The sequence below is a fragment of the Rattus norvegicus genome, chromosome 10 (assembly GCF_036323735.1).
Source record: "Rattus norvegicus strain BN/NHsdMcwi chromosome 10, GRCr8, whole genome shotgun sequence".
In the NCBI taxonomy this organism is placed as follows: Eukaryota; Metazoa; Chordata; class Mammalia; order Rodentia; family Muridae; genus Rattus; species Rattus norvegicus.
Window position 1 is genome coordinate 66,878,829 of NC_086028.1, and position 27,861 is coordinate 66,906,689.

At 44.6% G+C, this 27,861-nt stretch overlaps 1 protein-coding gene and 1 long non-coding RNA gene across 4 annotated transcripts in view; one reads left to right on the forward strand and one right to left on the reverse strand.

The window, feature by feature from the left end:
* Positions 1–18,091, forward strand: part of LOC120095274 (uncharacterized) — a 100,431-nt gene extending 82,340 nt beyond the window's left edge. For 2 of the 3 annotated variants that reach the window (XR_005490683.2, XR_010055704.1), the window contains exon 4: positions 16,240–18,091. This is a non-coding gene — a long non-coding RNA (uncharacterized LOC120095274). The remainder of the gene's footprint in view (positions 1–16,239) is intronic. The other variant, XR_005490682.2, reaches the window with a different exon arrangement.
* The window catches only part of Asic2 (acid sensing ion channel subunit 2), a 1,069,930-nt gene that overhangs the window by 510,521 nt on the left and 531,548 nt on the right, over positions 1–27,861 (reverse strand).

Sequence of the window (27,861 nt, forward strand, 5' to 3'; positions counted from 1 at the left end):
CACGATGTCCAATTAGCCTAGCCCATAAAACCAAGTGAAACTCATTTAAACATCACACACACACACACACACACACACACACACACACACACACACACACACACACACACACACACTAATGTTTTAGGGTCTTTCCATGTAGTGTAGACTGAACAGAAACTAGGGCCCTTTGAGAATGTATGGTTTTGTTTTGTTTTTAAATCTTGCATAATGTCACACAATGCCTGGGTAGTGGAGCTAGGAATTTTTGTTTGCCTATTTTAAAACACGGTCTTGATATGTAACTCAGGCTAATCTTGAACTCATGATGCTCCCACCTTACCTTCTAGAATGTTGGAATTATATGCGTATGTCACTATGTGTAATAATAATAGTAATGATGATGATGATGATGATGATGATGATAATAATAATAAATTCCTTCCTTCCTTCCTTTGTCTCTTTTTGTGTGTATTTAATTCTCTGTGGCACCAGAAACAGAACCCAGGGCACCAGGAGTGCTATGCAAATGCTTTGATGTTGAGCCCCGCCTCCAGCCTCTTCTATGCAGTCCATTCATCTCACACATCCACTGTAATGTCACCACTGCCCTCTACCCTGAGTGTTGCAGCAAAAATATGACCCATATGCTCACTGCATGTAGAATTTATAATCTTCTACTAGATTATATTAAACTAATAATGACACAATAATTACTAAATCAAATTGTAGGAGGTACTGTGTGGGCTGGCTCCTGGCCTGCCCTCCTCTTCTGGAATGGGGCCTGATCAGAAGTGAGTCAGCTATGAATCTGGTTGGAGGATCTTGGAAGTGAAATGTGGCCCTAGATATTCTCTTATTCTCTGCATCTTTGGATATCTGAGCAATTGAATAAGAAGAGGGGAGGGAAGAAGATGCCATTCCTAAAAATCAAAAACAAAAACAAAAACAAAACAATAAAAACCTAAAACAAAACCAAGGGCATGAAGCTCACGGGTATGAATGTCATGGGTGGGAAGGCACACTACTAGTTTTCTCTTCTATGTCTTTGAAATAGGCTCCCTGACTTTCACTGACTTTCTGGTGGTTTACTGTGGTTTGACCTATAGCTTTGCCTCTACCCACCTCCTTGCCACCTCTGTCAAGCCAGCAGAGATCCTTTCTGCTTGTATCACTTGGTACTTGGATTTTTGCCATTTGGATATTTAGTAGCAACCCTGTTGTCAGAAACAACAACAACAACAACAAAAACCCATGCTTTAAATATTGCCTAATGTCCTCAAGAAGCAATATCACCACCAGCATGGAGATGCCATGCCCTTGTGGTGGTTGGAGTGTGTTTGGCCCCCGTAGATTCATGTGTTTCAATGCCCAGGTGTAGGGCGTGGCCCTGTTAGGACTGTAGCCTCATTAAAGAAGGTATGGCCTTGTTGGAGGAACTGTGGAGGTCTCCTGTGCTCTGTGCGACGGAATGCCAGTCGCCTCCTGGCTGCCTGCACATCAAGATACATAACTCTCAGCTCCTCCAACACCATGTCTGCCTGAATGTTGCCATGCACCACACCATGATAATGGATTGATTTCTGAAACTGTAAACCAAGACCAATTAAATGTTTTCCTTCATAAGAGTTGCCTTGGTCATGGTATCTCTTCACAGCAATGGGAACCCTAACTAATACAGCCCCTCAGCTTGGCATTTCATGCTCTTCCTAACGTGGCTCCAAATTGCCTTTTAGTGTATTATTCCTCTGTCCTCCCCCTCTCATCTGTCATACAGCCATGACCAAGCCTTCCTGACAGAGCCCTGCTTTGCTTCTGGACAACAGCCCTGCTGTTCTCCCTGCTTAAAATGTTCTTGTTCCTTCCCTTAGGCAAAAACACACCTATGCCACCATATTCCCACCGAAAGCCTCCCTCCAGAGTTCCTCTGATCTCTGGATTTCAATGTTCCTTACTGCTAAATAGATAGAAAGAAGGCCGTCCCATGATTGGCATTGGCTCTCTTGTGAAGTACAACGGATGCCTTCTTTAAGGGATGCAGATAGAAGGGCAGAGACACTGTGTGTCTTGCTGCGATCCCACAGCCAGATGGAGAAGCAGAGTCTAAAACCAGGAGCACAGAATTCCCAGGTTAATACTAGACTAGAATCGAAGCCTCTTCTGATGAGGGACTTTCTCACCTGTATGAAAATCAGCTTATGTTGTCACTTGGCCACAAAAGTTACCCCCCTCAGGATTATTCTCTGTGGTATTGGGGGATAGGCAGACACTCCCTGAGGGGCCATTCCATGCTTCCCTGTGTTAAAAAAAAAACCCAATGCTTTTAGTTGTTTTATTTTTATTTTGAGGGAAGATAATCATTCAAATACAAAGTATTCTCATTATGACTCCCCATCCATCCCACTGTGAGGCCTGAAATACATGCTGTCAAAATTGAACCCAAAGCACAACTTCCCAGAAGGTTAACATAATGATTTGCCTCGCATCCTAGCTGCACGGTACATTGTGCCTTCGGATCACTCCCCGGCATCATTCTTCAAATTCAAACACGAACCAGAAGCGACAAATGATTCTTGTAATGTGCTCTTTGACACAAATCATTTCTGATTGCTCCAGACCCTGGACAACCTTGAGTCTGCAGCATCAGGATGAGGGGGAGAAGTCTTAGAAAATGAACAGCTTCGCCTTCTTGCTGATGAGAGGCCTCTGCTCACAAGGCAGCGGTGTGTGCGCTGATTGCCCAACAGATCTGTTGTTCAACTCGGCAAGTCATCTCACCTCAGAGCAGCCTGAGCAGACTTCAGAGTGTTTGAAGATGCTGATGTGGTAACTGACATTCCCATGTGGCAAGTTCACCATTGAGGTGCCTCCACACTGGGCATCTAAATCATTCTCCAATAAGCCTTCATTGTTATCTCTCTTTGACAAAGGAGAATGAAGGACCTTGGAGAATTCCGTTGGCTTTACCCAAAGATCTAACATGTTACTGTGGTCTAGGCCTAGAATGGAGGTCCCTTGGCTCCAAAATCTGTACCTCTTCAAGGCATACAGATGTTTCAAAGTGATTTTCAGATCAGACCTCATTCTCTGTGGATACTAGCTGAAAACTTAAGGTTGAGAAATGGAGCAAAATGTTGATAGAAAATAGATTTGTCTGGAAAATGATGGGTGTTTGGATGGGAATCAAAATACTACTCCTGGCTCAAATGTGTTAAGCACACCAAGCCCAAGTACTTTCAAAGCCCTTTCCCTTGCTAGGATGTGCCTTCCTTTGGAATACAGAAACACTATGAAGTATTAATATTATCCCCACTTTGTTCAGAGGGAACTGAGACTCTGTAAACTTCTTGTCCAAGGCACAGTCTTTGTCCTACTCTGAGGCAGAGATGAATGGCTGTCCAGCAAGCACTAACGTTCCCTTTTAAGGAGTGAAGCTATTTCTGAGAAACATGAGTTTCTGATTTCAAATTTTTCTGAATCAGTGTGTCTAAACTGACCAGTACTTACAATGGATAGATTGGGAAGACAAACTCCACTCCTTAGTAGCAATGACCCTGAAGCTAGTGTATCCCCACTCCCACCATCTCTGCCCTCCTGGCACCAGGCATTAATTCCTGGCCTGACTTCAGAAGCCATGTGATGACAGTGCACACATCAGCCTGGAACCCAGCCTAACTCTTTAGATCAGAGTCTGTGATGGTTAATCTTGGTTGTCGTCTGAATGGGATTTAGAATCACTTAGTGGACATGACTCTTGGTGTGTTTGTGATGGTATGTCCAGGGATTTAACTGAAGAGGGAGGCATCATTCTGTGTTCTGAGGTCCTGGGATGGAGAAAAGGAAGAAAGCGTTCATCGGTTTCCTGGTTGTGGATGCATGGGACATTCCTCACACTTGCCTTCCCTGCCAGCAGGAACTGTATCCTCAAACTGGAAGCCAAGTAAGCTCTTCCTTTTAAAGTTGCTTTACTTTCTCTCCTTTTGTTGTCACAACAATAAGGATAATAACCAAGACAGAATTGCAACTCTTTTCTAGTCTCCTCACATGACATGACACTTATCAATGACAGACCCTTTTAATAGACATCAGGTTAGATTAAGTCATTGAGATCTCAGGACTTGTTTGTTATAACAGCTGACATTTCTCTGACTAATAAAAAAGAAAGACACCATTTTCTTATGGACATGCGTGTTCTTGGCTAGCATGCCATAGAGTGGCTCAGAGATTGTTCAGATTTGTGCAGGTTTTAGAAAATGTTCTCTCAACTCCCAAACCCAGGCTAAAAAGGCGGTGGTGTACATTGTCCTTCTTAAGCCTGGGGAGTGCATTGGCTCAGCATCCAGAATTCTGAACCCCATCCAGCAGTGGCTGGTGTCTTCAGCCTTCCCATCTCAGTAATGCCATCAGCTTGGCAGTCGTTCTGGGCTTTATCTTTTCTTTGTTCCTTGCATCCTAACTTTCAACACTTTCTGAAGAGTGTCCCTTAAATCTAAAATTCAACGTGTGCTGGAAATGACTCATGGCAACTGTTCAGGGCCTTCTGCAAATTGTTGGGAATACTACAAACCAGTCAACCTCATCAGGGGAGCCTGAGGCAGCCTGTGAAAAGGGAAATTGTACCATAGAAGTTAACACATTCTAACTAACAAGCCAGGGCTCACACATTCCCATATATCTGGTGTTATATGCCCCAAACACCCACTTGATATACTCCAGACTCCACCATCACCACCCCCACCCCCCCTACCACTACCATCACCACACCACTTCTGCTACTATGGGCTACATCTAAGCTAAAGCCACAGCCATCTTACCCTGTGATGTCAAGAATACAGGGATGGTCTCTTGGGAAGCGATTATGTTAATTTTCTGCTCTTGCCTAGCTAATGTCCCACAGAGTAACCTTTATGATCTTTTTTTTATGTATAAGACCACATTATTCACTCACCCCAGGTTTTCCATGGCTTCCCTTTGCTCTTAGTGTAAAACTCCAATGTCTTTCTGTAGTTCACAGAGTGTGAGACCCTCCCCCTTTCCTGACTCAATACCTTATCGCTTCACCCCCTCTTCCACATTTGTGGTGGTGGTCCTATATTCTGCTTGGTACAGTGGGCTTGTTCTGGCTTCAGGGCTTGTGTATGGCCAGATCCCTCAACCCAGAATGTTCATTTCTATCATCATCCCATGATTCTCTGCTTCATACTCTCTCTATTTCTGCTATAGTATCCCCTTTTATACAGCCATCTAACAGGACTACCTACCCTGTCTCCCTGATGAAGTTATGCTATGCATTTGTTTGCTTCTTTACAAGTGGTGCCTGACAATGTGATTAGACTAAACCTATGGAGAGAGTACACGTTTCTTGGCTTACTGTTCTCTCTGTAAATATACCAGTGCTCGACACCCAGCAGCAGATGCCCAATATACATCTGATAAGTGGACAAACACACTCCCAATCTCCAGTCTGTTATTTCCCAAGGGAGCCAAATCTGGGCAGTCAATGCTAGGTCACAATACAGACTAAAGTTCCAGGACCAGCATGTCAGCTAGACAATAGAAGTGCTGGCTATGCTCAAAGAATAAAGATGGAAACAGAAGGAAGAACGCAAACATTACAGAAAGAAGTTGATGGGAAGGCATGTTCAAATTTGATTTCACATGAATATCCAGTAATGGGGGGCTGCATCAAGATGTTCCCAGAAGTACAATGGGAGCAGAGTAAGATTTGCCTAAGGGCCCCTTGTTAGACTATCATGGAAAGGGAGAGAGCCGTCCACAACTTGCCAGCTATATGACTTTGGGTAAGTTCCTCAACATCTCTGAACCAATATATTCCTTTCCTTGGATGAGGATTAATGCTGTTTTCCCACCACTGGGGTGAGCATCAAAAGGGTAGATGTACCAAAGCCTCCGGTGCGATGCATGCACACAGCAAATGCTGAACAACTGCCAATTCCCTTGCCCTTCCGGCCTCACTGCCTGCAAATGATCACTCCTTTTCTTGTTCTACAGTCTTTGGTTAGATTTCAGAATGAGAAACTGCAGGTGTTGAATCTAAAAGGTTGTTAGTGATGAAAATCACGGGTGTGTAGGTCTCACTGCATGACCCAGTGGGCAGAGCTGTGTTGGATAATGAGAGGAGGCCAGGAGAGGCATGCAAACCTCTGTGCAGACATGGCCCCTGGAAGAAACCAAGGATTGCCCTCATTAGCCACTGGTGTCCAAAATGGGATTCCCAATTATCTAGTTATCCAAAACACTTTTTCTTTTGAGTCTTACACAAAAGGAAGGAGAAAAACAAGATTGAGAGAGATGGGGTGACTCATGAAGGTAACACAGCCTGCGCTTGGAGAGGAACCCAGATCCTGTGATTCACAAGCCTGCACTGTCTCCATTCACCTTCTCTTCTCTATCTTGCCATGCACAGCAGCCCCTTCCTAGAGGGGCCATCATCACCTGCTTCAAAGTACAACATCCTTTGTCTATACAGTAGCTGCCCAACCCGTTGGATGGAATCATACTCTGGGGCAGAATTTTTATAGGAGGAAGATCCATGCTCCCTTAGAGGAAGGCATGGGTGGAGATACTGAGAGGGGTGGGTAGATTTATGAATAGAATTGAGGAACTCCTGTTTAATAATTAATCTTCATTAGGAAAAGGAGTGGCCAACTTTCTGGCGAGGTGATGTATAATTGTGAGTGTGTGCATGTACACGTATCCACACTGTATGCACATGGATGTGGAGCCCAGAGGTCAATGTTGGATGTTTCTTGCAATTATTCTCCATTTTATTTCTTGAGATAGGGTTTCTTGTTGAATGTGAAGCTTCTCTTTGATTTGAGCAGACGTGGATCTTTCTGTCTCCATGCCCCAAGTGCTGGGATCACAGGTGTGCTGCCAAGGCTGGCATTTTAATGGTTCCAAACTCAAGGTCTCATTTTTGCACAAAAGCACTTTGCTGACCAACTTGCAAACCCCAGAATTGGCCAGCTTGATTTCTTCCTCTTTCTTCCTTCCTTCCTTCCTTCCTTCCTTCCTTCCTTCCTTCCTTTCTTTCTTTCTTTTCTTTCCTTTCCTCTTTCCCTCCCTCCTTTCCTTCTTTCCTTCCTCCTTCCTTCCTTTCTTTCTTTCTTTCTTTCTTTCTTTCTTTCTTTCTTTCTTTCTTTCTTTCTTTCTTTCTTTCTTTCTTTCTCACAAAGTACCGTTTGGATTTGAAAGCACATCTAGACTCATTTTGTCACTCAACCCCACAGCCACAAAACCAGGTTCTGGGTGGATACAGAAGAAGGTACTATGTTTTCTTGCAGATGAAGGCAGGCACTGAGGCACTCAGGGAGAGAGAGAGAGAGGAGAGGAGAGAGAGAGAGAGAGAGAGAGAGAGAGAGACTTCTGCTGCCTCTGGTGAGCCTCACAGGAAGGATCTGAAAGTAGGGGACTATTGGTCACTGTCACACACATTTACTGCAGTCATTTGGCAATGTGGTCTCCGATAGGCAAAAAAAAAAAAAAAAAAAAAAAAGAGAGAAGAAAAAAAGGTTAATTTCTCATGAGCAGATCCCTGTTCAGACCCAGCAGGTGCCTTGCATTTTAATGGGCCCTAGTTGCTCACTGCTTGCAAAGAGGTCAAGTTTCAAAGTGGACAGCCAGATGGAGAGTCCTTCTGGACTTTCCCTGCGGCCAGGCAAGGCAGCTCCTAGCCATTAGCTCCTGATTCTTTCACCTTAGCATGGTTCCAGTCCCTTCCATAGTAATAGCTCACTTCTCCTGAGCCTCATTTGGGACTCTCGGGCTGGCTTCCAAAGTGGAGGCCAGAAAGTCTAAGAGCAATAGCAGGACAGCTCCAAGAGAAAATCCTTTTCTATTTTCCAAGAAAATCCAGAGAAGACTGGGTGTAGTAGCACATGTTTTCAATCCCAGTGCTGGGGAAATGGAGACAAGAGGACCAGCCTTACTGATATAGACAGTTGAGTCTAGCCTGGGCTACAAAAGAGTATTTCAAAACAAACAAGCAAGCAAACAACAAAACCAGAGAATTTGAACAAGCAGTGCCTCACAAAAATGTTACAATGCCAGATCACTGTGTATGTAATATGTGTAGTGTAGACACAAGGGCTAAAAGCCCAGCCCATGAGTCAGGGGCTTCATGGTCTTCAAAGCACATTTACAATTACTCTGCTGCTTTATTCTTATAGGAACCTGGCTCAAACCTAGGCTGGCAGATAAGTCATCTGGGTCCTAATGGTGCCAAGAGCCAGGCCTGCCTTGCATCTCAGGGGCCAACCAGAGATACTGGCATGAGGAGGGGAATTATACTACACAACATGGTACTTATGAAGTGCCAAAGAGAGTGATAAGGGGAGGGGTTCTTCCTGAGGAGATTGAATGTAAGCTCAGGTGGAGCAGCCCAGTGAGGGCGTGGCTAGAAAAGAGGCCAAGGACAGCTTAGAATAATTTTTAAAAATGCCTTCAATTACAGTTGTCACAATTCTAAGTGCTTAGAGTTCCAATCAAGGCATTGGCTGTGTTGGTTCCTCTTATGGCTGCTACTTCTGGCATCCCCAAGTGTTTCTTGTTCTCCTATGCCTTTACATCGCTGCCCCTTTGCACAGAACCCTCATTGTTCAGAAGCCTTCTCTGAGGACATTAGCCACAGCGGATGAGAACCTACTTGAGTGACCTCATCTTAATCTGATCATCTCCCTGTTCCTCAACGAGGTCCTGTTCACAGGAGCGGGTAACTGCAATCTTGGTATCTGTTTGGAGGACACCCTTCAACCTAGAACAGCACTGTTTAACAATTGAAGGTGCCTCAAGATTAAAGGGGAGGGTAACAAGGGGTAGGAAGGCTAGCTGCTAAACCCATGGGGAAGACATTGAAACTTATTAAAGGGTTGGGGAGAACATCTTCATGTCTCCTACCATGAGGGCCCTCATTTAAGTCCTCACAGGGTTCCCAAAGGCATATTCCTGGGTTGAGGTTAGGGTGAGACTGGGGTCAAATGTGTTCTTATTGTATGGTGTATCCATTGAGGCCAGAGACCAAGTCTTATCACTTCCTTGGATGTCCGGCACAGGACACGCTGAAGAAATAGTTATCACAATATCATCCCGAGTTCAGTGACTGAAGCTGAGCATAGCCATCTCTTCATCTCTGCTCTTCATATATTTCCAGCCATTATGGCAGTACACACAATCCCATTTGCATGTCTTTATACACAGCCTTGACTTCTTAGACGTAATGTCTATATCATCCTCTTTAAACCGAACAAAGTCCTACATTCTGCCCTCTCCTGACTCCTGAATCTTACAATACATGGCTTATGGAATAGGTCTGATTGTGGGGTTTGTTACTTTTTCTTGGGGGGAGTAATTGGCATGGAATTGTGAGTCCTTAATGTGGAAGTAGTAGTATTGGCCTTGCTATCTACAAGTTGACAACTTTAACACTTGAAATGATGTCTTGGCAACCCCAACCTTGTTAGAAGTTGTAATGTTTAATGGTCTGCATCTAGAACTTAAGATGTGCCCAAGTGAAGTCTCTCTCCATTCTCTCTCATTTATACAAGGAGAAGAGGCTTTTCAGCCCTGTCCCCAATTTTTGTGTACATGTGTGCATGTGCGTGTGGGTGTGTGTGTATGTGTGTGTGTGTAAATGTGCGTGCATTTACATATTCTTGTGTGGAGGCCAGAGATCCACATCAGGTGTCTTCCTCTGGCACTGTACACCTTATTATTTCGGTCTCCCACTAAAGCTTGAGCTCGATGTATCAGCCTGACTGACTGGACAGTAAGCCCTAGGGACACAGCTGTCTGCCCCTTCCCTCTGCCAGCACTGAGGTACAGATACACACGGTCAAGCCCAAGTTGTGTGCGGGTACTGAGTTCTGAACACAGGTCCTCAGAAGCCTCCTCATAAAGACTAAACGAGGCTAATTCATACAATGGGCCTAACCATTCCCTGTGGTGCACTAACCCCTCTGCTTATTTTTGCCCTGTTTATAGATTTAAAAACAAATGAAAAGCAAAAGTCACTTCAAATCAACTTTTCATCTATGTGCCAGGGACTGTGCTCAGCCTCCCGGGCATCTCAGAGACCCTGCTCCAAATAAGTTTCACTCAGCCTCCTCTCCCTTTCCAGAAAGCCTCTGTGAGATGGATCACGTGAATAGCAGAGTGAAGGCTGGATGCACAGGCTGCAAATGGCTCTGGCTGCATCTCCCTGGAGCCTCTTTTCAACATTGTTTTGATTAGAATGATGGCTTCAGCCACAAACAATTGATTGGTCTATACAATTCTGTCATCCCAACAACTGATTAGTTCCTCGGTAATGAAAGGTCTTGCAGTTCTCTGGAATCATTCGGGCAACCATAATTGAGTGTTCATTTCTTGCCCAGCTCTCCGAGGACTTTGCATACATTTCTTTCTTTGGTTTTCTCTATGATGTGGACTGGTTATCTCCATCCACAGTTGGGGAACTCGGGATCTAGTTAAAGAGGTTAAGGAAAGTACCCATAGCACACAGCTACTAGGAGGAAGAGGAGGGATTCGAATACAGGCCTGTTTTAATCTTTTAGCCACATTTTAAAAGAATCAGCATCACCGAGGTATAATTTAGTTATGATAAGGTTTGTGCATACATGTGTATGTATATGTGTATGTGTGGGTGTGTGTTTGTGTGTGTGTATTATATGGGTATGTGTGTGTTTGTGTTTGTGTGTGTGTATGTGTGTGTGTGTGCGTGCACATGTGTGTTTGTGTGTGGAGGTGACGCCACATGCACAGATTTGTGCACATGTGGAAGCCAGAGGTTGACTTCAGGCATCTTGTTCAATTTCTCTGTCTTATTTTGTGTGATGAGCTCTCTTAGTTATCGTAGTTATCTTAGAACTTAACTGAGTGACTTGAATAGCTGGCCTGAGAGTCACAGGGATCTTTCTACCTCTGTCGAGAATACAGGGACCTTTTCCCTCGAGTACTGGGACTTAGACTTAAGGTTCTCATACTTACATGGCAAGCAATTTACCTGCTAAGCCACCTCTCCTGCACCAAGTTTATGTTATTTAAGTGAATAGCTCAATGACTTTGGACAAATGCACACATATGTGTAACTGCTGTTCAATGAAGCAGTAGAATTTTTTGCTAATCCTGACCACGTCTCAGCCCCTTGTGGTCAGTCATTTTCCCAGCTGCAACTCCATCCCTAGGGATTTCTGTTCCTGCAGATTTGCTTCTTACAGCAATGATTTTCAACCTTCCTAATGCTGTGACCCTTGATACAATTCCTCTTGTTGACCTCATGGTGACCCCCAGCCATACAATTATTTTGTTGCTGACTTCATAACTGTAATTTTACTGCTGTTATAAATCATTAAGTAAACATCTGATACTCAGGAGAGCTGATATTTGATCACTGTGGAAGTCATGACCCATGTGTTGAGAACCACTGTCTTAGAGAATGCCATCGGGATGGTGTCTTGTCATCTTTAATATCTGACTCGTTTCACTTACCAGAATGTTTCATGTTGTAGCAATTAGAGACAGAGGCTGCAAACACTTGTGACCGGGTTTGCACACGAGTGTGTACTTCATCTCTCTAGGGCTCATAAGTAAACATCCCTGACGGAATTTCTGAGTCTTGGGTTTAGAGTATGTATAACATTATAGAGAACCCAACAAATCCATTTACAAAACATTTTGAATTTTTTGAATTCGCAGCAGCATTGTATGAATTTTTATTTTGCTTTGCTTACATTTTTAAAATGTAAGGTCTGACATCTACCTTATTCTGAGCTGCTCTGAGAGGGGAGGGGGAGAATAAGGAGCACCAGGCCCCGTGAAATCTGAGATGGCATCATTTTTAAGATGTAGCACTTTATATGCCATTAAGAGAGAAAAACTTTGGCAAACAATGACCCACTGTTTTTCTATCACTTAGAAGAAAAACATTCAATTCATGTTAGAATAGACTGCACCATTCCTGTCTTCACGGGAGGAGAGAAAACAGACATGGTAAGGGCACACCTCTAACAGGTCCACGTTAGAGTCCCCAGCATCTCCATGTGGTCCGAGTATTTGGGGTATCTGTTACTTCCACACACCTTCTCCTTGTGTGCAAGCAACCTGTTGAGGCAGCAGGGTGAATGTGTGTGTACACGCATACATACATGTGTATAAACTAGAGGACAGACGTGGGTGTTCTCTTCAGGTACTGTCCATCTTCTTTGAAGCAGAGTCTCTTCTTGCTTTGGGATATGCCATGTAAAACTAGTTGGTCTGTTCAATGAGCCCCAGAGATCTGTCTTTGCTTGTCCAGCATGGGGATTGCAAGCACGAGCCAACCACATCTGTCTATTTTTGAAACCTGGGTTCTAGGGGATCGAACTCAGGTCTCCTTTTTTTGTGCAACAAGAGGTTTACTGACTGTACCACCCCCATCATCCTGAGACCATGTTTTAAAATGTATGGTCTGTTATTATCTCTGGGATATTTTCTTTTAAAGTAAACCTCAAGGTGGGCACTTCCTCAGTTCACCTCCCTCGCATTGACCTCTTTTCTCAGATGGACCATGCATGTCAGAAACTGAATGGCATTGGTTCAGATTCAGGAAAGAGGGTGTTTTGCCAATTGATGTTTGAAGCCTGAAAGGAAGCCCTGCTTAGAGGAATGTCACACCCACCTCTGTGACTTTAAAATGAGTCACTTGTCTTGTTTTGGAGTAACCATAGCTCCAGTCTTTAGCCGATGTTGGTTCTCTATGTAAGAAACACATTTACCCAAATGTAGTAAGTACAACGGAGCATGAGGCTCCAGGTCTGCGCAGGTGCATACCTGGCTGAGAGTCTCTTGACTTTGATTAAAATACATCATCAAAACCTGATCTGGAGCTATTATAGTGCAAAAGGATGGGGCATCTTAAAATTGATGAATGATGACACATTATGCTTCACAAATGCAGGTTTCTTCTGTGCTCTGTTTCTTAGACATCCCCAATTCACAGACACAGCCCAGCAATGCATTCACTTGGTCTTGGGCACCACCTCCTTTCGCAGCCACCTCCAGTCACAGTGCTTCTTCCTTTCTTAAGCATTTCTATCATTCTCGTTCAATGCCCATTCTCTCTCTCTGAGAAGCAATTGCAAATATCTTCTCAACTTATCTCTTGCCTTCTGGATATTTCTTCTCTAGTCAGTCCTATTCATTACCCTCAGAGGAATCTTTCTACTCCACAAATCTGCGCCTGTCACTCTCCTTCTCGAGCCTTCTTCCTGCCTCCCCATTACTAGAAGAATGAAGTACATACCTCTTAGCCTGGCGCCTGATTTCTGTCTTCTGGGTCTTGCCTATCATTCTGCTGTCATTGTTCATCACTCTCCCCTGGGAGCATCCAATTGCTTATGTCCTCCCAGAGGACTTTGTGTACACACAGCACACACATCTCTTGGGGTTTTCCTATTCTGGGAATCTGCTTCTTTATCCAGAAGTCTTTGTCTTTGGTCCTGCTGTTAGAGTTCATTCTGGTTATATAGAAGATGCATTTATGAGCAGTTTTCTTTTCTTTCTGGTTTGTAATAACTTAATATGCATATGTATATAGGTACATTATGCATATTTGCACACCCAAAATACACAGTTATAGGTGCATAAACATAGATACATACATTTGTCTTACTTTTTCTTAATCACTGCTCCCACTGAGGCTTTTGGCATGTGCGCGTGTGTGTGTGTGTGTGTGTGTGTGTGTGTGTGTGTACATCACTCACTGATTTCCTTCCTTCCTTCCTTCTTTCCTCCCTTCCTTCCTCATGCTTTCCTCAGTGCCTGCTTAGACCTTTGACCATGCTGTCTTTTTTTTTCTTTTTTCTTTTTTTCGGAGCTGGGGACCGAACCCAGGGCCTTGAGCTTGCTAGGCAAGCGCTCTACCACTGAGCTAAATCCCCACCCCCTGACCATGCTGTCTCTTGCTGTGAAATGGAGATTGGATGGCAACCCAGGCCTATTTCTAAGTCTAGAGTGTTAACCATTCCATCATGGGACAAGCCCCGGACTGCTTTGGTAACTGACTTTAACTGCCCAACTTCATGTCAGCATTTTAGAGCATCATTAAATAGAACCAGAACTTGGCAATCCTAAGGTCAACTGTGTGTCTGTCATTTCTCACCTCAGTGATGCTGGGCACACAATGTAATCTCTCTTATTTGTATTTTTTTAAAAAGAAATTATCATTAAAAAGCGTTCCATGCTCACCATCTCCTCCCAGATCCATCGCCCCTCCCCTACACAACAAGCTTTGTGTCTTTTTCCCTCATCATGACCAAATGTTGCTGCTCAAATATCCCTAGACACGTGGTTTTCCACTAAGATACTGTGGACGTACGAGGGTCTACACACTTAGAGAAAAATGTCCATTTCTTTCTCATCGTGTAACAGTTGTTAATGACTCCATGGATAGGGACTCCATGCAGGGACTTGGTCTTTGGCTGGGACTTGCACAGGTCTTGGATGTGGTGACACAATTGTGAGTTCACATGTGCAGCTCCCTGCTCTGCTGTTTCCAGCAGACCCTGGTTCCCCATGATCATCCACCTCTATAGCTCTTATACTCTTTGTGCCCCCTCTTCTACAATCCTTGAGCCTTGGGAGGACGGATGAATTGTATTTCTTAAATGCTCAAAAACAATGTAGAATGTCTTCTTCAAGAGAAAGGTCTTGAGGATACCATTGTTCTATTTACCCAGTTCCTTATAATATGTATGCAAAGCCATGAAGTAGCCTGCCAGCACAGGTCTCCTCCTCAACCGTTCTTGAAGTTGACCATGGCCAAGGGTCTTGCTCTTAGGACAGAAATGTTGGGAGTGAAAGCAAGGAGTGCCACACTAGGGCCAGTTTCCTTCATCTGCAAGTGCTCTCCATGCATTCTCCTTCTTTGCTGACTGGATGCAGATGACCACAGGGCCCTAGGCTAGGGGCTTCTCCTGAGCATGTATCACAACCACCAAGAAAGCTCATTTAAATGCATTTGTTGGGCCCTGTTTACAGTGTTTTCAATCCAGAGGTCCTAGAGAGAGTCCCAAGCATGTATGTTTCTAACAAGTTCCAGGATGATTCCTATTTTGTTGGTATTATGGGGGCCACCCTTTATGAAGGAAATACTGTCCCATGACATGGTAGAGCTTCAATATGAAAACAACCAAGATGCTTAATGATTATAGATAGGGATCAGAGTAGCTCTGCCAATCAAGTGTACCCAAATGACCCTATTAAATCAAGACATAAAGTCTTAGAATCAATATATTCTGATGAGTTTCTGTATATTACAGCAAGTCAATCATTTGAAGTACTAGCCACATCCTCATTGGGCTGAGGCTTAAGCTCAAAGCTGTGATTCTCCCTGGTTTGGACCTAGCATTGGAATCTAGCATGCCTTTTCAGTATGTGATCACTGGAGCACACTATGCACAGATGGAGAATCCTCCTCACCTCCAAAATGTCCTCCTCCCTATCATTCACCTTAGAGAGCCATTCCATCCTGCAGCAACCTGGAGCTGCCTCCCTCCATCCCCTACATGTGGTATTGCAATTGGTGGCCTCTTCCTCTACATCTGACTCATCATTCTTGGTTGCTGCCATTGTCAGCTTTTCCTATCTGAGGACCCTAGGCCCCTTGCATACGGGAAGGGGATGCTAGATCTGACTTGTCTCCAAGCCTTGTCTTCTCTCAAAGTCTTCAATTTTACCACCCCCTGCGAAGATCGAAAACCAAAGCCACAGTGTTTGAGCAGAAAGAAGATGTTAAGACAAGTTTCAAAGTGTCACTGACAGATGAGAGGGGCTTCATAAGTGTCTCTGGACCATATCACCAATCACAGGCAGGCACGAGACACAGGTCAAGTACCCCCAGCAAAGTTCCCGAGGCCTTATCTTGTTAGACCGTGGGTATCTCATATATAACACGGCCATTGTGTGATAATTATATGTAAGGGATGTCCAGGAAGCAGCATGAAATCACTGGTTCAATAAGCATTGGAAAGCTCAAAGCAGGATTCATGCCATTAACTCAAATTACATGAGCAATAAGTCCACCATCGCTGTCCTTCTCTCAGCCATATCAAGGAAAAAGAGCCCTTTGGTTGGATTATGAGGAGGATTTAATTAGCACGGAATATTTCACAGGCAGACAACCTATGACAGAATAATTAAAATACAGTTTGTTGAAATGCACATTAATAGGTTACTAATTATCATGTTTCGTTTTCCTTTAAGGGCTAAAGATGTACTCAGGGGAACATTGTTCTACACCACAGCCTATCTCTGAGCCCTCAGCTAGGCGTTTAATTAGAAGCAAGGATGAAGCTCTTTACTCTACAAGTCTAGAAATCTGGACTGGAAACCATGAGGAGCAAGCAAGGGAAGTCACTCGACACTGGGTGTGCAGAGAAAGGGAGGTGGCACTGGGAGGGTATCCATTGCTGGGTGGATATCCAGATAAAGGGAGATGGCTATGAGTGGGACACATAGACTAAAGGCCTGGGTGGGACACAGTGAGTGTCTTGGGAGCCTGTGTGATGCTTGATCATCTCTTGCTTTGCTCTTAATTTTATCGCTTTCATGTAAAGCTTTTCACATCTGTCCTTGCCCTTCCCTAAATGCCACATCTCCACTCTTTGCATAATCATGGTCTGTGCCTTGGACCAGCTTTCTGAGATTTCCTTCCTTGCTCATTCTGTTTCCACCATGTGCAGGGCCCCTTGGCAGGACACATCAAGTGTATAGCCACGACAGTGTCATCTCACTTCTTACCTCTTACACCTGGAATCTTTTCCCTGGGCTTCCAAATGGGACTCAGCCTTTACATCTCAGCCCAGATGAGTTTCAAATGCCTTGCCTGACCACCTAATCGGGTGTTCTGGTTCTCCGTTAAATTGCAGTTTTTCTTTCCGTTTCAGATGCAGCACTGTGGAATTCTCTCTGGAGCTCATTTGTTTACTTCACAGTCTATGCTGTGAGAGTCAGAACTGGGTCTGTGGCCCCGAAACCACAGCCCCAGATCCTAGAAGAGTACGTGGTGTTGGAGGCATTCAGCAAATGCTTCATGACTCGGTGGATAACCATGAGGCTGGAGCAAGATCTCTGAGAGCCTTGCAGCTGCAGAGCTTGTAAACTTCCCAATCTTTCAGAGACTCGCGAGAGACCCGGAAGCTGCAGAAGAGTCGGTCTGGCCTCTTTGTGGCTCTCCCTGCTTGCGCTCAGCAGAAACTCACATTGGTCTTTCAGAAAGACTTGGCAGATTGGAATAAGTTCAGGCTCACAGTTCCCACGATACTGGAGCCTCAGTGGACACACTGGGCACCTCCAGGGTTCACCTGCTTGAAGATTGATCTTCTCTCCTGAGCCTTGGCCACCTGATCCATGGCAACCTGCTTCACTGGTGTTTTAATGAAACCAAAACTTTGCAAAGCCTGGATCAAGGCTGAGAGGTATGACTGGTGGGTTTTGAGCAAGGCTTCAGTGTTTGAGGAGTCCAGCAACTTGGTACTGTGACAGCATTTTCCTGAGTTCCGAGTCTACCATTCTGTGCTCCTCCCATAGGGACACCTAGGATGTGCCACAGATGGTGATGACATAGCAGCTTCTATCTCTGCTTTCCCAAAGGAAGTGGCCATTCTCTCCCACCAGGTTTCCCCTCTCTCTTATCTGACCTCTGGTCACTGTTTCTTCCATGTCTGTGACTTGTACATGCCACCTCCCTGCCCTGAGTGAACCATCTTCCTCTGCTGGGACACCAAGAAACCTGAGCCAACACAGCTAGAATACAGCAAATACAGAGGCGAATGCCAGCAGCAAACCACTGAACTGAGAATAGGACCCCTGTTGAAGGAATCAGAGAAAGAACTGGAAGAGCTTGAAGGGGCTCGAGACCCCTTATGAACAACAATGCCAAGCAACTAGAGCTTCCAGGGACTAAGCCACTACCTAAAGACTATACATGGACTGAATCTGGGCTCCAACCTTATAAGTAGCAGTGAACAGCCTAGTAAGATCACCAGTGGAAGGGGAAGCCCTTGGTCCTGCCAAGACTGAACCCCCAGTGAACATGATTGTTGGGGGTAGGGCGGTAATGGGGGGAGAGTGGGGAGGGGAATACCCATAAAGAAGGGGAGGGGGAGGGGTTAGGGGGGGATGTTTGCCCGGAAACCGGGAAAGGGAATAACATTCGAAATGTAAATAAGAAATACTCAAGTTAATAAAAAAAATAAAAATAAATAAAAAAGAAAGAAAGAAACCTGAGCCAATAGCCAGTTGTAATTCCACCTTGGGCTGGATGCTTCCTTGGCTGCATTACTAGCTTTCTGTCTCGATGCAGCAATTCACTCCAGCAGAATGGAAATTCAGATTTCAGAGACATCAGAGAGGGCTGATGAATCAGATCCTGGCTAGGATGTGGTACAGCCCAGGAGAGCTCTTCTGGACTCAGGTGAACTTCATCTCGTCTGCATGTGTGTGTATGTTACAGATGGGATGGTTTTTGAAGGAGTCCAAACCCTGGAAGGATGGAGGACCACTGTCCTGAAGTAATCACATCACTTTACTGTCTCATTTCTGATCAGATCTGTAGGCTAATCAAATGCCACAGTCAACCCTGTGGTTGCTACTGGGACTTGTGGGACTACATGTTACAGGCAAAGGATGCCAGGGGAAGGAGGAGCCAATTGCATGACCCTGAGCATGGTGAGTAGCTCTGTAATATCCAGGGACCGTCACAGTCAGCATACACAGTGGGACTACTGTTTCCACTCTAAAACCAGCAGCGATGCTGATAAAGCTTGGTGGTGCCCTAGCTGACCAGCAGAGCGTTCCTGAGCCAGATAGCTTGGATTTGGTGCAGGCTTTGTGCCCTATGTTTCCTGTCTAGAGAATGGGTAAATGTATCTCTTGGCATCTGGATGGATTGACATAGACAAGAGCTAGGGACCCAAGTGGAGAACACAAAAACCGCTGAGGAAAGAGGTCGGCGTTTCTTGAAGAGGCACATTTGAAATCGGCTTCAGTGGCTAGCTAGGAATTCTACAGGCAGACAATGCTATCGTAGACATTGGGTCACAGACAGTAGAATGTTGGTGCTAGTGGGAAGGAAGGGGACATGTTTCAGTCAGGGAACAGCCTATGGGAAGCCTCTGAATCTCTCACAAACAGCCTAGCCTGGGAACTGAGGTGAAAGGAGAGGATTAAAAGCAGATCAGATGCACTGTATGCACATGCATTCTTGGTTGTAAATTACACTAAAACGAGAGCTAAAAGCTAGATTTGAGCCTGTGTGTATTTAATCCAAAGCTAAGGAATTTGGATTTCAACGTGTGCAGAAAGAATGCTTTCAATTGTTTTCTTGATGACAGTGACTATATTTATCCTAAATCCAGTGAAGAAAACTTGAATGGCAAGAAGGTAAGAAAAAATTTGCACGCAAAGATGCCGCACAAAGTAATTGCTGCTAACATTTGGGCAGGTGCCATAAGACAGGCGTGTCCACGGTCTAGCTTTCTAAGTAAGTCCTCAGCTAAGAGAAGTGTTTGAACGGGAGACTATTATGATCGAGTGTGCATTCCCGGAAGATCCTGTGGTAGCTGTTGCAGGGAGGGCTGGTGGAAACTAGAGCCAAAGGTCCTGCTGGGGTTAGGGGCCCCTCAGCACCTGCTGAGTCACCGAAGAAGAAACACACACCATCAGAGACTGAACTCCTCCAAGAGAGAAAACTGCTACCTTGTCAGGTTAACCCTGAAGTCAACTGTGCAATCAATTACCTGTCAATTCTCTTTCCCAGGCTCCAGAACCACTTCCTAATCATACGGGCACGGCATGATCCTCCACCTCAGGAAGCGCTCTTCTCCTGGGGGATTGATTAGATTGTGGGGCTCCAATCCTAGCATCTTCTCCTCACCCTAGAGACTTATATGCCTCTTGCAGGCTGTTGATCTGAAATGTCAGAGCCCATGACTCCCTCATTTTAGCCAGGGGAAGACAGCCATTGCTCTTCTTTCTCCTACCCTCTCCCATCACAAGCATCCGGCTGCCACCCAACTGTGCCCAGAAAATGAAGGTTATCATGGAAAAGCCTTGGGCCGATCTGAGGAATGAGATGTGCTGCTGTCGATTGAGGAAGATTGAAAGACCAGATAATTGAGGGCCTTAGAACAAGACTCTGCAGACGGCTGGGATTGCCTCACAGCGTGGACTGTATAAAAATCTCATCCTCTGTTGCTTCCTGGCTGCCTGCACTGCCTGTTTCAAGTGCTATTTTATAAGCAGTGTTTTCAGAGAGTTAACAAACCTGGAGGGGCCCTGAGAAAGAAAGGGCCTTTGCTGAATAGCTTTTCACTTACCAGAGGAAATGAGAGATGGTTTTCCTTGTAACCCAGTTTCCAAAGCCTATTATTACAGAGTATCGGGAAGATTTGCCTCCTGCCAGGCTGGGGTGGAGGATTTGTCTGCTGAAAAGGGGAAGGAAGTTGGGATGGACCAGAAGGTGGCTGAGAATAGGAAAGGCATCAAAATAACGAACACTATCTCCCCGTTAGTAACAGAAGAAGTCTCTCATCTACTCCAAACTCTACATGGTTTTCTTTCCTAAAAGTATGACCTGGGTAGAGACACACTGTATGAGTGGCAGCTTGGACTTCATGTGCTAGGACTTGTCTAGCCTACACTTGCTTAGTTGGCCTTTGATTTCCCATACTGTAAGAGGAAGGGTAGGACTCACCCCAGAAGGCTGCTATATGTAGGGATTTGACACTAGTGTGAAATCTTTAGGAGAGTGAATTCTCCAATATTACTGAGTTCTTGGTGAAGTAGAAGCTGGGGGAGGGGGTCCTACTGCCATCTCAAGTTGAGGTGTTCTGTTAGTAAGAGCATGACTCTTGACTGCAGAGCTGGATCCCCTCCCTCAGGATGCCCAGGAGGTTGGAGTTTCCTCTGCCTTCCCAGTATTGCATCTTGAGTCCCTGGACAATATCTCTTTAAGGAATATGGGCAGTAGGAACAACTTGATTTTTTTTTAGACCATTTGTTTGTGAAATGAGACTGTTCAAGAGAAAAGGATTGTAGGATCTCTGGAAACCCCAGGGTGAAATGAGGCTCATGGAATGGGATTAGGTCCATGGGGGGTGATTGTTGCTTATGACTCAAATATAACGGGCTATCACTAGAGACAGTAGCACTACTGTTTAGAGGGTCATGAGGTTGGCACATAAAGCTAGTGGTGGCTGAGTGAGCAGTTGGGGACATTAAAATAATAGAACATAGTAGAGCGGAGGAGATAGCTGAGTCAGTGCAATGCTGGCCCCACAAATGTGAGCATCTAAGTTTGATCCCTCCATTCAACATGAAACAGCCAGGCATCCTGACACATATTTGTAATCTCTACAATAGGGAAGCCAGAGACAGACAGATCCTCAGCGCTGACTGGGAAACCTGATTCACTAACTTAAGGAGCATTGCGCCGGTGAGAGATCCAGTCTTAGAAAAACAAAACAAAACAAAACAAAACAAAACAAAACAAAACAAAACAAAACAAAAACAGAAAGCACCACCACCAACGAAAGGTAAATCCAAACAAACAAAAACAAGGTTGACACTTTCCAAAGAAACACGCTCAATGCTGACTTCTGTCCTCCACATACACCTGCACAAAGACGTATCCCCACAAAAACATGCATGCTCTGTGTGTGTGTGTGTGTGTGTGAAAGTCAATATAGAGTTATAATAATTAGTATAAAACCATTAGATTTTTATTGGTTATTAGTGTAATTATCATAACATCAATCAACTTCTCAAGTCTCAGAGCCTTGAGAGGTCTCAAACAGCAGAAATCATGATAAAAAGTGGAAACTGACCCACCATGCAAGACTTCCAGGGGCTGTTAGGGAACATTGTTCATGCCTCTTGCCCTCTGTAGACCCATGAGGGGGATTTCTCAGAAAGAAAGTTCCCTTGATACCAGCTAACCTTCATTACACTCTTTCCACACAACATCTTAGACTCAATCAATTCCCACAGCTACAAGCAGGAGATGAATTATTATTGACAGCCTACCTTTTGTGGTGGTGGAGATACCCTGACTAAGAGGTAAAATGTATACTTTCCTCTCTCATTCATACTCATAAAGCTTGGGAAGTGAGTGAAAAGCTCTGTAGAGTAAGAGGACTCCAAAAAGAAGTCACCCTGGCCCATAAGGGGCACTGGGAGTCATCTCTTTGTCTGCAATAGAGATCTTTCTAAATACAGTTTGAACAGCCAGAAGGCCAGGAAGTTCCTAGTAATGGAGAAATTGGGTGGCAGTGCTGACAGGCAGTCACAGGGAGAATGGCACAGGGTGGCCCCGTAAAGACCCAGTGAGGTAAAGCTTAAGGAAACACAGCCTAAAGTGCAGGCTGATGTTTTCAATCAAAGCAGAGAGATTTCCAGAACCACTGAGTGGTTTTAGTGTGATCAGTGTTATTTAGGTGAGTTGGGTATAGTTTGAGTCTACATCAAGGTGACACTGGGTCTCCATCTGAAGGGATTTGAAATTGAAAAAGTGGGGAGACAGCAATGGACTTCAACAGGTCAAACTGTACTGGGACTCTTCCCAAGTTGAGAGGATTCCATTCATTTTTAGGTATGAGTTTAAGTAGAGGGATAGGCTTGTAAGGTGAGAAATTCTTCTCCAGGTTGGAAGGGGGAGTATACATCCTGATAAAATAAAAGAATCTATATGTTTATACTGACAGCTGTACCAGACTTCCTGTTAAGAATGGAGACTGCTTCTTAGAAAGGGGAGTGCGTGTTTGGAATAGTCCATGAAAGTGAAGCCCTTTGGCATTGTTTGGACTAACCCATATCAAATAACCCCACTTTGATGGTCCATTCCAAACAAACACTCCCTTTATAAAGAGACTCTAGGTTCTAGACATGGATACAGTACTGCCTGGGATGTGTATAAATGCTCTTTAAGGGCAGGTGAAATTTTTCTTTGTACTCTGGGTGGAGAGGGAATAAGGGAAAAAGAGGTGGCGAGCATGGTGGAAGAAATAAAAAGCCAAGATGTACAGTACATGGCTACTCAGACTCAGTATATTTACAGAGCTCATGAGAGTATTGGTCCAAATGGCACTGTCAGGACTGAATTTATGCTGGGGTTGGAGGAGTGCGGGGTGGGGGTGGTAATCAGAGCTTAGATTGTGCATCACCAAGAGAGACAGGAAGCCCAGAAGGTTGTCCACTGTCAAAGTCTACGGAGATAATGAGGAAGATTCTGGTCTCCCGACTGACCTTTCTTCGGAGATGCTACAGTATAGGACTCTAAGATTCCAGACTTGCCATGAAGGCCAGCAGGAAGAGGTCTGTGGTCATAGAACCAAACACTTCCTAGCACCAACACCAATTTACCTATCTGAAGGATGATTGATGCCTGTGCCTACCATTAAGGTCTCAGCCCTGGCTTACCAGAGCTCCCATTGGGGAGCAAATAAACTCAATAACAAAGAGTAAAGATCATATCCTGGTGACCACAGGTCAAAGGGTACATCCTGGTGCTATTGCCTTTAGAACATCAATCTCCCTTTGGATTATAGAAACTTAGGGAGAGAGGATCCCAAGAAAGAAAAAGTTTTGGCTAGGTATGTCAGCCCTAGCCTGGGACTTTAAGTACTCAGAAAATCGAGGCAGGAGGATTCAAGGCTGGCTTGGGTGATGTCAAGGCCAGCTTGGGGAACTGTCTCAAATAGAAATTAAAAAGGGTAACTAATGATAACTCCTGGTGGTAGGGTAGTTGCCTGATAACCATAGACCCTGAGTTGTTTGATCTCCAGCATCAGTGGGGGGAAGGTATTTTAAGCAAGTTTCACAATGACCTAAAGATCTTTGGGAGACCAAGGGCCCTACCAGGGTGCCATAGGACAGTGTCTCCATTCAAGACAGCAGATGGGAAGAAGATGGGAAGGTTGGAACGATGTTGAAGTAAATCTCTTTTCTGTATTTTGCTTGAGTGCTACCTAGATGCCAACGGGCATACCATTATATATGCAGACTTTAAATACGCTTAAGAACAGAAGATTAAGCAGAGCCCTCTCCTGGCAGCTTCAGAAAAATTTCAATCTTTGGTGAAGCAGCACTGACTAAACCCTGCTAGCCCACAATGCTGTGGCCACACCAAACACTCAGATTTGGCAGAGCCGAGGCACAGGACTAGGAGGTTTTCATTACTGGCTGGAAGGAAAGATCTTTGCTGAGTCTATGTTTGCAAGCAGCAAGATGGTAACTATGTTAGGTTTGCGAGACTATGATTTTTAGTAGTGAGTACCCAGCTCCACTAGTGAATGGGCAGGAATGGTCTTTCTTTTCTTTTTAACCAACATTGGGGGCTGAACTGAGAGGTGTGCTTTTCTGTTCCTTACTCTAGGACAGAATCCTTACTCCTAAGGCATACCAGGTTGTTAGCAAGGTCTGTAAAACTCGGACCGCACGAGAGAGCTCCAGTAAATCCCTGTGCTGCTGTTCCCAACTGTCTCTAACTCCTACCTCAAAGTAGTCCCTCCTAGGAAGTTGTGTACTCTTGTCCCATGAGGGTCACCCATCCTTCCTGCCACACGGACATATGGAAATCCCTTTGTCATGGATCCCGCCTTTAATAAAGCCTGCCCCACAGATGCGACTTACTTCTAAAATTCCACAGGTCAGATTCTTTCTGCTTTCGATCCATGGGAGAGCCGGGTTGTATTTGGGCTCTATCTCTCCAGACTTTGGTTAGAAAATGGTCCCTGGATGGAGAAATGGAGAACTGCAGAACAGGAGACTTCATGACACATATTCATTCTCTCTCTCTCTCTCTCTCTCTCTCTCTCTCTCTCTCTCTCTCTCTCTCTCTCCTGATAATATTAACTTTATGTTGGCCATCACCCTGGCATGAAGCACTTTGCTTCTGTATCTGTGAGGTTTTGAGTCCTTTATCTGTACTGGGTGGCTATGTCATACCAGTCTCTCTTGTCTATGGTCAGAAGTAGGAATCTCCTAGGAATCTCCACATTTCCACCTCCATCGTCAGTCTCTTTTTAACAGCCAGAATGATCTCCATCTAATCGTTTAGCCATATCCACTACCCGACTGAAGAGGTTCTCATTGTTCTTAAGACAACACTTCAGAGACATTACTTGGTTTTGGCTGTTACAGAGTTCCTAGCATACAGCATGGTGCCGGCCTTCAGATAAACATGGAAGAAATATTCCTGTGTAGGTAAATGAATGAAGAACCTCAGTTTTGACAGAGTAAACAGTATAAGCAGGGGCAAGGAAACCTAAGACAACATCCGGACGAATGAATTATTCAAGACAGTTTCACCTCAGGATGCTGACTACAAATGATTTAAAGCCTCAAAATACCACAATTGAAAATCATAGCACTGACTTGCCTTTTTTCCCCCTAATTACCAAAGATTTTAGACCATTTGCTCACCATGAAGCTCTTTAGATGAATGGGGCTGTCTGCGTAAGGTAAAGAAAGCTTTCTTGGACCAGGATTAGCTGTGCCACAGACAGACAAATGGACATGTGTACAGGGGAAACAGTCATTAATTTCCTAAAAATAACACTTCAACCAGTTTGTCACAGAGGCTCTGCAAGAAAACTGATCGATAGCAGACATGCCAGTCATGTGATGTTGACGTCCACCAAGATCGGTGTGAGGAACATCACCTTGGAGACCAAGTTAGTTCCCAGCCAACAGAGGAAGTGACTAAGGGGACTGTTACTCTGGAACCGCATAAGGACCTGAAGCACTCATGAGCTGATTGAATAAACATGCCAGGAAATTTCCAATAAAGAAAATTAGCATCTGTTTTGTTTGAATAAGAGAAAACAGGGTTTTGAGAAAAATCTATTGTGACAATCTGTTCCAGAAATGTTCAAGGGATTGGGGGGGATTGCTCAGTAGGTTAAGTGCTTGCTGTGAGAGCAGGAAGACCTGACCCCCAACCCAAAATGCAAGTAAAAAGTGGGACACATTAGCATGCACCTGCATCCCCAGTTTTGGGAGGTGGTACAGGAGGAGTCTTGGAACTTGCTCACGAGTCAGTCTAGCCAAACTAATGAGCTTCAGGATCAGTGGGAGATAGTGTCTCAAAGAACATAAATACACGTAAGATGGAGAAAAGATTGGGAAAGGCAGATGACCTTGACCTCTCTGCCTGTGGTCTGCACTTCTTAAAATGAATTAGGTTTACTTTGAAACACACACACACACACACACACACACACACACACACACACACACACACAGTGTGTGGAAAGAATGTTATGAGACTCTTCTAGAAAAAAACAGGTAAGATAAGAGTTCTCCAACATGTCCTTTCATCCCTGACCTGGCAAACATGCTCAAGGTTAAGTGAACAAAGGGATGTAACAAGGAAGTCAGAAGAAGGAGTAAGTCACACAGCAAGTCGGGCTCTGTGATTCCCATCTTAACATTGAGGAAGTGGAAACTCATAGCTAAGCATCTGTCTAGAGTCACAATGAGTGCACAGTGGAATTCCAATGACACACACCATCCTTCCCAAACCCTTCAGTGTGTTCCTGCTATGCTGTTCTATGTATATATGATGTACACACTTCTGAGAAGTCTACAATGTTACAGATTAGGCCTATAGGCTTCCTGGGTTATGTGGTATTCAACACCTTGCTACTGTCAAGCTGAACGGTTGTGGTGATTGTTGAGATAGCAATTCTGGTCTTACTATGACTGTTAACTCTTTTATGTCTCCATCCATGACTAATGTCATGACAGTGATGTATATGTCTCATAGTTAATAGACCAACTCTGTCTTTACCCTGGAGTCCTACACCCATCACATCCAATCCTGTGTGCCTGGCTTTATCCACTTAAGTTTTAAAGATCAAGCTAAGAGAGGCTTTGGTCTGACCCAAAATCTCTAGCTCTAGAAGACACTTTGTAAGCCGCATTTCTTTCTGTACAATGCATCATTTATAAAATCCGCTCTCACCTGTGACAAGCCAAGGCCACTTCTCATTTGCTGAGGGTCCTCAGTAAGATGAAAAATTTGCCATGAGGGTCAACAGCAGAAATGAAAGAGTAAACAGAAACAGAAAGCAGAAGCCCAGGGACCTTCCCACTGTCTGCATCATCTGGTCTGCTATGGCTTGCAGGACCTGGTGCCTTTGCTTAGTATACGTGCCAGTGTAGTTATTCAGGAAGACATAGGGGACTTGGGTTGCAATGCGCACCACTGATTCTGGACGTCTGCATAAGAGAAGAAAGCAGGGACCCGAAGAAAATGTGCCAATGTAACAGAGAACAGAAAGCCCAGTGGGACCGACTGGTTTCCTAGCAATCAATGACCAATGTCCCTTTGGAGCTCTTCCCAGAAGTACAAAACATTTTAAAAATAGCTGCATGCCTTGGTTCAGTTATTGACATTGCTGTACCCAAGGCTGTGTGTGTCAGTATCCCTCTGGTGAGATCTTAAAACACCAGGTGGGCTCTGGGAATTGGCTCTTCGCTCACCAACTCACCACCTTCTCTTTGTTGTTGTTTGATTCGGTTGTTCGTATACTGTATTGGTTATCTGAGAGCTTACCTATAGATTAGTGCCACTCTCAACCTTCGCCACAGAAGTGTCTTTCTTCATTAGATGGCGATCAACATGGATCTCATGATGGGTCTAAGCATGGAGAAAAAGAGACTGTGCTCTCAGCCTCCAAAGGGACATCTCTGCCACACTTGTTCTCCAAAGACTCAGATGTCATCCTCGAGGAAGGGGCATTAAGATCATAAGAGCCCAGTGTTGTGGGGGACTGCTGACTGCTATGAAATGGTGTTTTCTGGTCTCTCTGGGTTTTTTCT